The 15308-nt window shown below is 46.4% G+C and overlaps 1 protein-coding gene across 4 annotated transcripts in view; it reads left to right on the top strand.

The window, feature by feature from the left end:
- LOC125092396 (uncharacterized) overlaps positions 1-15308 on the top strand; it is a 70784-nt gene that overhangs the window by 14411 nt on the left and 41065 nt on the right. Inside the window, exon 4 of one of the 4 annotated variants that reach the window (XR_007124894.1) lies at positions 3532-3742. The exons of the other annotated variants lie outside the window; for them this stretch is intronic. The gene's annotated coding sequence lies outside the window, so the exon portion shown is untranslated. Of the gene's footprint in view, positions 1-3531; positions 3743-15308 lie in introns of those variants that run through there. 4 annotated transcript variants of the gene reach the window in all.

Genomic DNA, 15308 nt, shown 5'->3' with positions numbered 1-15308 from the left:
TGGGAGTGGATTCAAGAGAGAAGGGGAGGAGGGAGATTGTCCACGGAGGATGTAGACAAGCCTCGTGAAGAGTCGTGCTGTAAAGAAGAGTGGGGAAGTGGGGCGGTCACTGGAACCGTGTGGGGGGGGGGTGTTTAGAGGGGGTCCTTAGCATGGGAAGAATAGAAAGTTTGCCCCCGGAGTACTCACTGGTTGTTGGAGTTCGCTTGTCCGTATTCACCGGCATGTCTTGGCCTGGCAGCCAGCTGTCCTCAGAGAAAGAAGCCAGAGTGCGAGGGAAGGGAAGTTGTCAGTAGGTCTGAGCAGAACAGACTAGGGAAACCTCTGGACAGCCTTTAAGGGACCTGGACTTAGAACCTCTGTGCTTAGCAAAGGAGAGAGTATCTCCGAGTGTGGGAAACAGAACAGAGCCATGAGCTGTTGCTGTTCCAAGTGGCCCCCGCAGTGACTGCGGCCTCCTTTGCCAACCTTGGAGGATCTGGCTTCAGTTACACTAAAATGGGCGTGGGGGTCCCCTTCCAGAAACATTACCTATTGCACAGAAGGAAGAGGAAAAGAACTTCCTACAGATACGGTGAGGACGGCTAAGCCCCAGGGAGAGTTTGAACGCAGTGGGAAAACGGACATAAACATTCAGGCCTCAGTTCCACGAAGTCTTTCCTCGGTCCCCGGTAAGAAGTCCCTCAGCCGCAGAACACGGGGTGGCACGGGGCTCGCCACTTAGCTCCATGTTTTGGTTGTGACGGCTTCGGAAATGCGGCTGAGTTTTCCTGGCCTCCGTGTACCGTTCGGATGTGAATTTCTTTCCTCTTGTCCGGTCTTCAAGGCCCCGCCCAAGTGTTCCCTGTTGGGCGGAGCCTGCTCTGAGCCCCCTCTCAGGCGAGATGAATCCTTTCCTTCTCAACGTTACCATAACCACTTTTTCTCCTTGGGCCTCAGGTTCTCACCCGCTTCATCTCGATGTAGTAAGACCAGGATTGCCCTCATTGGGGTTTTGCCAGGATTACAGAAGCTGATACACACGTGAAGCACCTAGCACAGTGCCCGGCATGTGGTCGTTGCCCAGTACGCCCTTGGGACTTGTCTCTCTTCTCGAGGGATGCGACCGTGCCTTTATCTTTGTGCCACTAATTCGTAGCAGCAGGTCCGGCATAGAATACTAGGTGCTTAATAAGTTTTTGTGTGAATAAACCAGGTTTCTGAATCAAAGTCGGTTCCTGTTCCGTGCTTTCATATGTGGAGAGCCCTTTTAACATCTCACTTACTTATTCCTGTGTACCAGTTCATGTGGTCAAGGATGAAGGTTCTAGAGCCTGTTCACCTGGTTCGTATCATTGCTTTGCCACTTATTCGCTTATTAACCTATCGGTGCCTCGGCTTCCTCGACTAGAGAGTGAGAAAGAACTATGGGAAGTTAAACAGAGTTCCTGAATGCTCAAGGGTTAACTACACTTACTATTAATCTTCTTGTTAAGCACATGATTTATTGAACACCTATGATGTTTCGGGGAATGTGCTAGACCGTCGAGATGCAAAGAGGACTAAAGCTTCATCCCTGCTCTCAAGTCAGCTTGTACAGAGGCCAGTAGAGGAACAGAGAGTCTCTCCTGCCCTTTCACATGCTCCCTCCCCATGAACGTTCTGAAAAGGTTGGCATTTATATTCTTCCCTTTGTTACCCCAAAGGGGTCACGTGAGAGGGAATGGAAAGAGTGATATGTTTTCTAAGAAAAGGCCAGGACCCCTTTCTAGCTCGCGCTTGTAATAGAGAACCTCGCGGAGATGGTGGGAAGGGAGCCATATTTAAATGATTGAGGTCAAGGGCAGGGAGCTGGAGGATGAAAACCTCTATGCCTCTGTCTCTGAGGAAACCAATAAAGCCACTGAAGCTTGTCCATTTCCCCCAAGCAGTTAATGCGAACAGTAGAATTTAGAGTTCCCGGTGTTCCTCTGGAGCTGAATTTGGCAGGTGATAAGCAGCTTGTAAAAGGGCTTATTATTTGAGCAGAGCTTTGGCTGCCTGACTTTTCAAGTTGATTATTTATTTTGCGTGTTGTATAACAGAGCATTGGGCAACGCTCAGAAGAGGCCTTCTGGGTCAGAGAGTAGGGACTTTTCTGGCTCTCCCTTCCCAACAGAACCAGATTCTAGCTGCAGAGTGAGGGGCAAGCTTACAGTTGAGCCCAGGCCGTGGCTTTTGGAGAGCCCTTAGCTACCAGACCAGCCTTTTTAATCAACAGGGGCTGGACACATTCAAGTTTTCCTTAAGTCCTAGTTCAAGAAAAAAAATGGGCACGTGTAATTTCTCCAACTTACACTGATCATGCGACCTTGCCTTTGACAGATACGCTTTTCAAGACCAACTTTTGGTCATCTGCTATAGGCCATCATACATGGGGTCCCCGTCATCTCAGGGAGGACATGTTCTGAAAGGTAGAGCTTTCTGCGGGTCCTGGTGAAAAATGGCCAAGAGGTCTTCCCTCTATGCTTGCTAACCCTGCTGGCTTGCTGACATCTCAAGGATTTAGAAACATAGAACGAGGGAAGTTTCTGGTCTTTCTATTCTAAACTTTAAAAGTGGATGGAACCCAGTCCCTCAAGGGATTGAGATGGGCTTGACAGAGAGAAACTTGGTTGTGTCTTTTTTTCCCCCTCACTTTTCTCTTATTTGGTTTTGATGGCAGCCTGAATCCATGAGGAAGTTCTGATGTAGAGGCTCTAAGCCAGCTTTGTGTCCAGCGATGGTAGGAAAATGGGAAGTGGCAGGAGGTGACGGGTGCCCAGGAAGAGAGTTCATGAGCTATCGAACGAATTTTGGGTGTCTTAGGATATTTTGCAGACGGTTGGCCCTTTCCTGTCATGTAGCAATGCCATCGGGAGCCCGTGAACTTGAAGGGCACCATGGCAGAGAAAAAGACAGCTGAAAGCCCACGCACCTTCATTGCCTCATCCCAGAGGGGACGCCTGTCACGTCTGCCTGCATTTCAGTGACAGGAACTCATCACCTAACCCTGACCTAACTGCAAGGGAGACTGGGATATGGGGCAGCTGGCCATGGCCTCCGTGGCATTCCCCGGGTCCCAGATGACCATTAACTTCCCATCCCACTCAGGGAATGTAGGAGTGATGCTTATGTTCTAATTCTGTAACGGACTGAACAGCGATCACTGAAGCCCCTCTTCCATGCGGCAGAGGGCTCGGTTTCTCCCGGGAGAGGAGTCAGGGCAGGCATACTCCCGTTTCTCCTTTACCGTCCTTTCCCCACCTCGTCCCTCAAAACGAAACACCCATTCTCCCTTCTGCTTCTGTCCCTGAGAGTCCCACTCCATGTGAACAGAAGAGGAGCCTCCGGGTCAAGCACCTCTGGCCCCCGTCCCGGGTTCTGGTTCTGCCTGGAGCTGTGGGAGCATCAGAGAAGAAAGTGCGAGAGAGTTGTTCTTGGTCAAGTTGATCTCCCAAGGCCGAGGCAGGCCGTTCGTGTCTGCGGTGGTCCTAATGCCTCAGGCTTGATTCAGCTCCATTTAATTTACAGTGAGCGCTCTGACTGGATCAGGTGAGCGGACTCCCTCAGTGTCCATGAGTATCACCGGGCGAGGGAAGATGGTCCTTCTCCCAGGAGGAGGGTGACTAGTGGAGCCATGTCCGGATTTCTTGCTGGAAGTGAAGACCAAACTCCCAGAAAGACCTGAAAGGTAAAAAGCGGTTGAAGTGGTTGGCTGTTCCTGACCTGATGCAGTGTTTACCTGAACCATAACCACCGGAGTATACTAGAGAGAGAGAGAATGTGTGTGTGTGTGTATGTGTGTATATATATACACATACACACACACATGTGTATGTATATGTACGTATGCATATATGTATGTATATAAAATAGATAAGTGCTATTAAATTCTGTGTGCGTCTAGTTTTTTTGAATCGGGTTGAGACTCGCCCAGATGTTAGTTCGAAAATATAAACTACATCGGCTTTGTAGAATCACCGCCAAACTCATTATGGTTGAAACACTTCCAGGATCTGTGTACAGCAGTCATTTGGGTTGGAGTTTCCCATTTAAATTTATTTCACGCAATTCAACCTTATGTCCTTTCTAATGTGTTCTTAATTGTGTCTGTTATTTCATTATGTCATCTGTAAATCTAGCTGTGAAAACATCGTTTGAGGGTGGCTGTTTACACTTCCCATTTCTTTTGCCACAGCGCGATTTTGATTCTTCAATTTGACACTTTCATGTCTTCCTCTTCCTGTTTCATATCTCGGCTATGATCACTTTCCTCCCTAAGATCCCTCCTCCTCCCCAACGTCAAATCCCAAGATTTTCCCCTTTTCTATATCTCTGGTTGGAGATCTTATGTATGATTTCTAGTAAAACTTTGAAGTGGTGGAAGAGGTTTAACTTTTAGCTAGTTGGACTCTTTGAGACTTACGTGATCACTCCAAGGACTTAAAAGAAATTCACCTTAAAACCTAAAATATTATACTGTGATATTTCATTTGTCTTCTTCAAATATCTGGAAACTAGGTGGGGATGAGTTTTACCTTTCCTGTTTGACAAATGTCAAATCAAGGTTCAGAGATGACCAGTAACATTTCCACTATGATCATCCTGCTGGGTTGGTGGATGTCCAACCCCACATCACGAAATGATGACCTGTGGGTTCTGGCTGATTATTTCCAGCTTGGGCTACCAATGATACTGGACAGGCTGAGGGAGACTTCTTTGCATCCTGTGGGGGGTTAATGGTCTGGCAGAGGCAGAATTCTGGGGTTAGAAGTCCCCAGAGGGCAGGGACCCCAGCATCTAGGCCATCCTCCTTTTTTATCCTGCGCATGGCTGGGCCTTTGGGGCCTGGCCAAGCTCTCCCAGCAATACCTGGTGGTAATCCTTGCCTACAGAGGAAGTGGACATGGTGGGGATTTCTCTGTGAATAACGAACATTTTCAAGGGTTGGTTCTTCAAGTAAGTGATGGCTGAGGCTGGGAGAGAGAACGGCCTTCCCTGCAGCTTGTCAAATGAAGCAACAGCTAGGAGAGTGGTTTCTTTCTTTTATTATTATTTTTTTATTTTATAAACATATATTTTTATCCCCAGGGGTACAGGTCTGCAAATCGCCAGGTTTACACACTTCACAGCACTCACCATAGCACATACCCTCCCCAATATCCATAACCCCACCCCCCCCTCCCAGCCCCCCCTCCCCCATCAACTCTCAGTTTGTTTTGTGAGATTAAGAGTCACTTATGGTTTGTCTCCCTCCCAATCCCATCTTGTTTCATTTACTCTTCTCCTACCCCCTCAACCCCCCATGTTGCATCTCCTCTCCCTCATATCAGGGAGATCATATGATAGTTGTCTTTCTCCGATTGACTTATTTCGCTAAGCATGATACCCTCTAGTTCCATCCACGTCGTCGCAAATGGCAAGATTTCATTTCTTTTGATGGCTGCATAGTATTCCATTGTGTATATATACCACATCTTCTTTATCCATTCGTCTGTTGATGGACATCTAGGTTCTTTCCATAGTTAGGCTATTGTAGACATTGCTGCTATAAACATTCGGGTGCACGTGCCCCTTCGGATCACCACGTTTGTATCTTTAGGGTAAATACCCAGCAGTGCAATTGCTGGGTCATAGGGTAGTTCTATTTTCAACATTTTGAAGAACCTCCATGCTGTTTTCCAGAGTGGTTGCACCAGCTTGCATTCCACCAACAGTGTAGGAGGGTTCCCCTTTCTCCGCATCCTCGCCAGCATCTGTCATTTCCTGACTTGTTCATTTTAGCCATTCTGACTGGTGTGAGGTGATATCTCATGGTGGTTTTGATTTGTATTTCCCTGATGCCGAGTGATATGAAGCACTTTTTCATGTGTCTGCTGGCCATCTGGATGTCTTCTTTGCAGAAATGTCTGTTCATGTCTTCTGCCCGTTTCTTGATTGGATTATTTGTTCTTTGGGTGTTGAGTTTGCTAAGTTCTTTATAGATTTTGGACACTAGCCCTTTATCTGATATGTCATTTGCAAATATCTTCTCCCATTCTGTCAGTTGTCTTTTGGTTTTGTTCACTGTTTCCTTTGCTGTGCAAAAGCTTTTGATCTTGATAAAATCCCAATAGTTCATTTTTGCCCTTGCTTCCCTTGCCTTTGGTGATGTTCCTAGGAAGATGTTGCTGCGGCTGAGGTCGAAGAGGTTGCTGCCTGTGTTCTCCTCAAGGATTTTGATGGATTCCTTTCTCACATTGAGATCTTTCATCCATTTTAAGTCTATTTTCGTGTGTGGTGTAAGGAAATGATCCAATTTCATTTTTCTGCATGTGGCTGTCCAATTTTCCCAACACCATTTGTTGAAGAGACTGTCTTTTTTCCATTGGACATTCTTTCCTGCTTTGTCGAAGATGAGTTGACCATAGAGTTGAGGGTCTATTTCTGGGCTCTCTATTCTGTTCCATTGATCTATGTGTCTGTTTTTGTGCCAGTACCATGCTGTCTTGATGATGACAGCTTTGTAATAGAGCTTGAAGTCCGGAATTGTGATGCCACCAACTTTGGCTTTCTTTTTCAATATTCCTTTGGCTATTCGAGGTCTTTTCTGGTTCCATATAAATTTTAGGATTATTTGTTCCATTTCTTTGAAAAAAATGGATGGTACTTTGATAGGAATTGCATTAAATGTGTAGATTGCTTTAGGTAGCATAGACATTTTCACAATATTTATTCTTCCAATCCAGGAGCATGGAACATTTTTCCATTTCTTTATGTCTTCCTCAATTTCTTTCATGAGTACTTTATAGTTTTCTGTGTATAGATTCTTAGTCTCTTTGGTTAGGTTTATTCCTAGGTATCTTATAGTTTTGGGTGCAATTGTAAATGGGATGGACTCCTTAATTTCTCTTTCTTCTGTCTTGTTGTTGGTGTAGAGAAATGCAACTGATTTCTGTGCATTGATTTTATATCCTGACACTTTACTGAATTCTTGTACAAGTTCAGGCAGTTTTGGAGTGGAGTCTTTTGGGTTTTCCACATATAGTATCATATCATCTGCGAAGAGTGATAGTTTGACTTCTTCTTTGCCGATTTGGATGCCTTTAATTTCCTTTTGTTGTCTGATTGCTGAGGCTAGGACTTCTAGTACTGTGTGGAATAGCAGTGGAGATAACGGACATCCCTGTCGTGTTCCTGACCTTAGCGGAAAAGCTTTCAGTTTTTCTCCATTGAGAATGATATTTGCCGTGGGTTTTTCATAGGAGAGTGGTTTCTAAATCATGAAAATATGGAACGCACGATGGCTATTGCTATCGCCTTGTAAATTGCACCAGTCGCTTTTCTCCCAAGATTTTTAGGAAAGATCTCAAGTATTGCTACAGTTAAAAACTTCAAAAATCACCTTGTTTGGCTTACTTCTGATAAGTGCTTTTTTTTTTCTCTTCTTGGAGGTAGAACCCATGGCTTATTTATCATTTCCCCCCAGCTTCATTGAGGTATGATTGGTATCCAAAAAAAAAAAAAAACCTTGCAAATAATGAATATATAAAATTTGGTGAGTTATGGACGGACCTTGAAGATGTTATCCTAAGTGACAGGACAGATGCTGCGCAATTCCTTACACACGACGTGTCTAAAATAGTCAAAGGTATAGAGGCAGACAATAGGGTGGTGTTATTAGGAGATGGGGGGCGCAGGGATGGAGGGTTGTCACTCAATGGGCATAAAGTTCCAGTTATACAAGAGGAGTAAAGTTCCAGGTAGCTGCTGTAGGGCGTAGTGCCCAACGTTAACAATAGAGTATTGTGCACTTAAACAATTGATTAGTGCTTTTTTTTTTTAACACCATTGGGTTTCCCTAAGGATCTGCCTAAGCTTGAGAAATCACCTTTTTCTTTTTTTGTTGTTTTTTAATTTTTTTTATTTTATTTATTTTTTTTAAAGATTTTATTTATTTATTTGACAGAGAGAGATCACAAGCAGGCAGAGAGGCAGGCAGAGAGAGAGGAGGAAGCAGGCTCCCCGCTGAGCAGAGAGCCCGACGCGGGGCTCGATCCCAGGACCCCGAGATCATGACCTGAGCCGAAGGCAGAGGCCTAACCCACTGAGCCACCCAGGCGCCCCTTTTTGTTGTTTTTTTAAATTTAATTTCTTTTCAGTGTAACAGAATTCATTGTTTATGCACCACACCCAGTGCTCCATGCAATACGTGCCCTCCATAGTACCCACGACCAGGCTCCCCCAACCTCCCACCCCCCGCCCCTTCAAAACCCTCAGATTGTTTTTCAGAGTCCACAGTCTCTCATGGTTCGTCTCCCCCTCCAATTTCCCTCAACTCCCTTCTCCTCTGCATCTCCCCATGTCCTCCATGTTATTTCTTATGCTCAGCACCTCGCAGTTCTGGGAACAATGCAGAGAAGCTTCTCTGTTGGAAGTTAGAGCAGATCTCCCAAGTCAGTGTTGCCCCTGCTTTGTCAGCAGTGGATTTTTCTGAAAGAAGACTTTGGCATGGCCTCATGTTTATTCTTAGCTATTCTTCCCAATTTTCTGTCACTCAGAGCTGACTGAGTCAGGGAGTTAGTGTGGGGACAGGGAACTTTGAGGCCTGGCGTGATCCCAGGGAGATACTCAGTAGCACAACATTTAACCCTAGGCCAGGCGTCTGGCACCTTCTGTCCTCTGGTAATTTGCCCCGGTTGTGGAAGGAGAAAATAGCTACAAACTCCCTCAAACAGAGATAGCACTAAAGCCACACATTTTATTCCCTAGTTCTTTTCTAGTGGCTTGTTTATAATGGCAGCTAGCTCTGAAGAGGTCTGTAACCTGGTTTCCCAGCCATACAGATTAGAAGCAACAGGAAGAGATGTTGGAGTGGGGGGTGGGTGGGGTGGGGAGAAGGTCAGACTGACAGGGGCAGGGCCCACTGAAGGCCTGACATCCTGAAAAGGGACAGAAAAACAAAATGGTTTAACGCAGTACAGGATGTCGCTTCTGATTACCCTGGGTTAGCCGGAAAAAAGATTTGAGAGAGTTAAGAGATGTGGGAATCACGTAATATATACGCATATATTTTGTGTCATCAAAAATACTGTTTAAAAGTTCTGCAGTTTAAAGGATAAGATTCCCTTATCTGCACAAATCCAGTTGTTTCTAACTCCTTCCTGGCTCACCTCAACTAGAATTATGAGGTTATTTACTGTAGTGACATTATAATGCTTTTTTTAGAGGAAGGATTTGGAAGTACTGAGAGGAACTGAGACTAACACGCATTTTGTGAGAGAGATTTGGGCACTGAGGCAGAGTCATTCATTCTGATTTGGTCCACATAGAGGTGTCCCCTTCTAGACCTCGTCGCAGCCTCCTTCAACTTCCTGGAGGAGTTTTCTCACATTTTTGTGATTGGCCCAGGATCCACACCTGTGATCCTCCCAGGAAGCCCGAGCTGTGTGGGAGCACCTGGGGTCCCCAACAGGAAGTGACTTCAGTCCTTAAAGAAGTCTGCTGCCTGCTAGCAAGGCTGTTGCCTGGGTTCACTGTGCTGAGCAACCGGCCCAGCCTAGTTGTCACCTGCTCCGAGTCAGAGAGTGGGGCAGGGCACAGAGGCTGCTGGCATGGACGTCCCGCCCTGGCTGCCTGACACGGCCGGCCAGGAGCTCTCGAACCAGCTGCCCTGAATTTGCAGGCCTTGGGTGGGAGGCGATGCTGCTGGTTGGGCCGGGTCTTTGGGTGGCAGTCATCACCCCATCCCCGCCGCCCTCCCCACCCCCACCTTTAGCTGATCATTTAAGAGTCTGGCCTCACACCTGTGCCAGCAGGAAGGTCTGTTTGGCTCACTGTTCTCCCCGAGCCCCCGTCCCACGACACAGAGTGTGCCTGACTCGGCTCAAAGCTGGGAAGAAACAGCGAGGCTGCCGAGCCCATAAAGCAGTCAGGAACCTGTCTCACTTAGCCCTTGGGATTGTAATGCCTTGGCTCTGCCGGCTGCCGCCCTTCCCTGTTTCTGTGCTCTGGCCCTTAAGGTGCTTCCGCGAGGGCTAGTTGCTAATTGGGAACCGTACTGCACCCACCTTTTGTGGGCGATGATTCTCAGGACGGGGTACAACTACTAAGCAGGGAGCTAAAACGTGATCGAGCCCCGGGCCAGGACTCGGGCCGCCGGCGCTCTGGTCCCGCATCAGCCATGGATCGCTGTGTGATCTCAGATCTCTGAGCCACCTGCCTAAGCCGGAGGGGGTGATGGTTCTAGAAGAGGCTCTCTGAATTCTAAGCATGAAACCTTGCGTCCTCTTTACTGTTCAGACAGACACAAACCTCTTGGTCCTTCCCCGAGAGCGTCTTCTCTTTTGCCCTGGGTACCCATGTTCCCCTTCATGGGAGCCTCACTTTGGGGGAAGTAGTTATTAATCGATTTCTCTTGCAGGCTACCCTGGGACTAAGGAAAGCTTGTTTAGAGAAGCGTAAATGCTGGGGGTTTTTGCTTTGGAACTGCCATATGGAATTCAGGATGACCAGTTAGCATAGCCCCATCTGGAATTTTAATCCCGGGGGCATGGGGAGATGAGCCCAGCTATGATGCAGTGAGATCCGGAACCAGGCCTCAGCCTCCGTTTGCTCTCTGGCAAGTGACTGAGTGGGCGCAGAAGGAATACACTGTGCACCCCCTCTCATACTGGGCACCACCCAGAAAAAGCTTTTGGGCCTCCATCAAGTTGTTTCCTCCAATTGGCATGCCCTCCTTCACCTCTTAGTTTATGCGAAATCCTGCCCGTCCAGCATGTCCCACCTAAGTCCAGCACACGTTTCCTGAGGACCTCCCACCGACCTAGCCCTCTCTGGGGCATACACAGATGAAAAAAGGCTTAGTCGCCACCGTCAGGCTGACTGAACTCTAGCATCCTATTTGCTTCATGCTCGTTCTTTTCTCCTCTCTGGTGAAAACCTAAGCTCTCCGAGGGCAATGGCTGCATTTTGAGGGTTCCACCCCCGCTCCAAGTTGGGCGAGTCCCTAGAAGGACTCGAGAGCCACAACAGCAGGTTTTATTCGCAGCTCAGGTTTCACAGCAAAGGACACAGAGACAGGCAGCTGGAAAATGCGGCCTCAGCCAGGCATAGGCTTTCAGGTTCTTCCCCATGGAGGGCGACCCAGGAGCATCTAGCAGCAAATTGTAGGGACACCTGTAATATGTCTCTGCCCAGGAGAGCCCGCTTAAACCTCAGCATCTGAGGCCTCTGAAACAAAACTCGGGATTCCAGCATCAAAACCAGGTACATCATGAATGTCATTAGATAATTCTGAGAGGTCCTCGTGAGCTGGTACAACCTGTCCCATTGCTCTGGATACGCAAACCAACATCGTCAGTCAGAAACACAGAGAACCTTTTGAAGGCCACATTGCCAGGGGGTGGGTCCAGGGTCACTTATGATTCCAGGCTCCCCTGGGGTCATGCAAGGAGTGAGCAACTAGACCTTCTGCCTTAATTTCCTCTTCTGAGCGGTGTCCTCTCCATTTCACATATCCTCACATATCCTCTCAGAGGACCCTCTTGGCACGGAGTCATGCCAGAGCTGACCTCTCCTCTGAGCTCAAGACTTGTGTGTATTTCACCATCTACTTGCCATGTCCAGGCCCTTAAGTGTTGGCACCCCCATGCGTTAAAATCTGAACTCGAATTCCTCCCTTAGCTCGCTCTTCTCTATCTCAGGAACTGTCAGCCTCCTCTGCACTGTTGTTCAGGCCCCACAGAAGTGGGCTGTGATCCTCAGTTCTTTTCTGCTGCCCTCCCACAGCCAGTCAGTGATTCCCATTGGCTCCAACTCTGAGGCACGTCCCCCGTGTGACCACCTGTCGTTCTCTCAGCCACTGTAGTCTAGAGCACCCTCAGCTTTCGTCTGGATTACTTGCCTTCTAAGTGTTTCTGTTTGTCTCCCCAATGGCCTGTTCCCCGCTCACCACCCAGAGTGGTCCTTGAGACTCTAATACCAGATACGTCACTGCCTGCCATTCACAACCTCTGATGGCTCCTCCACAGGCTTGGATTAAAATTCAAACCTTTGGGGCACCTGAGTGGCTCACTGGGTTAAGCCTCTGCCTTCGGCTTGGGTTATGATCCCAGGGTCCTGCGATCGAGCCCCGCGTCAGGCTCTCTGCTCAACGGGGAGCCTGCTTCCCACCCCCTCTCTCTGGCTGCCTCTCTGCCTACTTGTGATCTCCGTCTGTCAAATAAATAAATAAAATCTTAAAAAAAAAATTCAATCCTTTCAGTCCCCTGCTGACTCGTCACGCTCTAGCCTCGCACCAGTGAGTGGATCTTGTTTCTTCCTCACGTGATCTCCCTTCTTCCAGGACTGTTCTTCCCCTAACCTTTCAAATGCTTTCCTTTTTTTTTTTTTTTTTTTAAAGATCTAGTTACTCGTTTATTTTAGAGAACGGGGAGGGGCAGAGGGAGAGAGAGTCGCAAGCTGACTCCGCACTGAGCAAGGAGCCCCGATGCGGGGCTTGATCTCATGACCCTGAGATCACAACCTGAGCTGAAACCAAGAGTTGGAGGCTTAACAGACCGTGCCACCCAGGCGCCCCTCAAATGCTTTGTGTTTTACTTCCACTGTCAGTCCCTCACGGAGACCTTCTCTGACCACCCCATCGAAGGTAGCCTGGCCCCTCCCCTCATCTGAGATCATGATTATTGATTTGTCTATGTATTTGTTGTCTCGCAACACTGCTCTTTTTTTTTTTTTTAATCTTGCCCACAGTAGTAGCTCTAGCACCTGGCACCATGCCATATTCAGAGTAGGGATTCAGAAATATTTGTTGATGAACGCAGTGGATAATTAATCAACAGTCAGCCTGTGATTCTGAGCTGGTCTCTGCCCTTAAAGGTTTATGTTCTACTGAAGAGTTGAGTAGGAAAAAGCAAAATGTACCTAAAACTTTTCTGTGCTTTCTGGTATCCAACCTAGGGCAGGTCAGCGTCCTGGGCGGGAGAAACCAGCAACCAATGGACAACATCGCACAATTGGCGGCCGTCCCGCCCAGCGTTCTCTTAGACGGGCTTCGACGGGCTGTTTGAAGGGAGGTGCCAGCAGCTTGGAAATTCCAAATGGAAGACAAGGCTGGTGGGAGCTGAGGTTACCCAGGGCAGAGGCAGTGCTGTCTCTGCCAGAGTAGAAACCACGACTCTGCTTTGCTTTGGGCCTCTCTGGCTTCTTCAGAGCCTGGCCGGCCATATGGGTCTTGAGAGAGCCAGTAGATGGTCTGATATTATTTAATAAGTTTCTGTTCTGTTTAAACTAGTCAGAGTGGATTCTGTAGTTTGCAACTAAGAATCTGCTCTCTCTGATAGGTTGAGAAAAAAAAAAAGGTTGAAAATCAGAATCCTGACTCGTAACCAACATTGAAGCTTGAATGGAAAATGTTAAAATGATGCGGACATTAGAGGCGTTGCTTCAAACCCGAACCAATCGATACAGGTAACCATGTGAAGTGACATGCTAAGTTTGAGGCAGAGTAATTTATTCAGTTCTATGCCCTGGGGGAAATTGTGTATGTTTTTATGTGTTTGTAAAGCACCATTAAAAAAAAAAAACAAGCATATGCTTCTTTAAGTTATATGCTATTATAATCCAGTGTAATTTTCATTACAAGTGTATCAGTTACTAGTGAAAGAGACTTAAAGTATTTAAAAAAGGCAAAACTAAACTGCAGCGTGAAAGAGACAGAATATTTTTATTTTTATTTTTTTATTATTTTTATTTTTATTTTTTTAAAGTCTTTACTTATTTATTTGACAGAGAGAGATCACAAGTAGACAGAGAGGCAGGCAGAGAGAGAGAGAGAGGGGGAAGCAGGCTCCCTGCCGAGCAGAGAGCCCGATGCGGGACTCGATCCCAGGACCCTGAGATCATGACCTGAGCCGAAGGCAGCAGCTTAACCCACTGAGCCACCCAGGCACCCCGAGACAGAATATTTTTAAAAGGCAAAACTAAACGATAGCATTAAAAGTTGGAACTTGGAAAAAAAAAAGTTGGAACTTGGATGATATAAAGCTATAAACAAAAGCAAGGACGAGATTACCATAAAAGTCAGCCTAGTAGTTAATTTTAGGTTTGGGCTCTATGCGTCAGGCTTCTGAGGCAGCTGGCAAAGTTCTCTTTCTTGACATAGATGATAATAAAAAAGTATTTACTTTATAATACCTTTATCAAGATCTACAGTTTTCTATATATTCTGCAATTAAATAATGGTTAAAAAATGAGTATATCACCTACTCAAACATGAATTATTTTTATGCACTTGTCCCTGTGTGTTTTCATTTCAGAATCTCTTAAGACTTTGTTATAGATTTTTGTCTCTGGGAACAAGTGAGTTCCTGTATAAGTTTAACAGAGAGCATCAAGCATATATCATTTCTTATAATCAAAGTCATACAAATGAAAATTTTCTCCCTTGTGAAGTTGGCAAAGACTAAAACAATGTTATTACTCATTGTTGGCGAAAATAGGAAGAGACAGGTACTGGCACGTGTTGTGCTGGCGGTGGCGGCATGAGTGAGTACGATCTTTCTAGTACGCTGTTTCGTGGTCTGTAACAAGGGCCTTAAAAATAACCCCGTGAATTCAGTTCTAAGAATTTCACGTTGAGGAAATGGTCAGAGATGTTCAAGAAGACATACATACAAGAATGTTCTCGCAACAGCTTTGTAATAGCAACATCTTGTCAACAGCAGGAATGTTGACCAGTGGAGAAGTAGTACCATCCCTAAATGAAACAGTACGTAGCCATCAGTATGATGGTTTGGCGCATAGGCATGTAGAATGGTGATGATGAGGATGATGATGGCAGCGACCAACTTTTATTGATCACTTCCTATTTGTTGGAGACTCCCAAACCGCTTTACTTAAATTCTCTCTTCCTTGCAACACTTGGGTAATTTATGTAATCTAGTAGTATCTCATTTTATTTAGTGAGTAGTATCTCATTTTGCAGATGAGAAAACTGAGGTTCAGAAAGGTCCTGTAACTTACCCAGGCAACAGAGCAGGAGCCTGACTCCAGGCTTGGATACTTGAATTTCTAGGAAGGCTGTTAATAGTACTAATATTTAGGTGGTGGGAGCAGAGTGCTTCTTCTTTTCTACTTTATATTTTCCTTTAAGGTCGAAGTGTTATAAAAGAAACACTTATCAATATTGCAATCTGAGAACAAGAGGAACTGTTGCCACATATTCCTGCCACACAGGGATATGCTGACTTCTAGTGGAAGTGTCCAGGAATGAGATTAGGGCCAAGAGTCTTGAAGCAGGAAATACTAAATCGTTTCCTTGGGCTCAG

Source organism: Lutra lutra, chromosome X (assembly GCF_902655055.1).
Source record: "Lutra lutra chromosome X, mLutLut1.2, whole genome shotgun sequence".
Classification (NCBI taxonomy): Eukaryota; Metazoa; Chordata; class Mammalia; order Carnivora; family Mustelidae; genus Lutra; species Lutra lutra.
The sequence above is the reverse complement of the archived record's forward strand: the minus strand, read 5'-3'. Positions and strand labels throughout refer to the sequence as shown.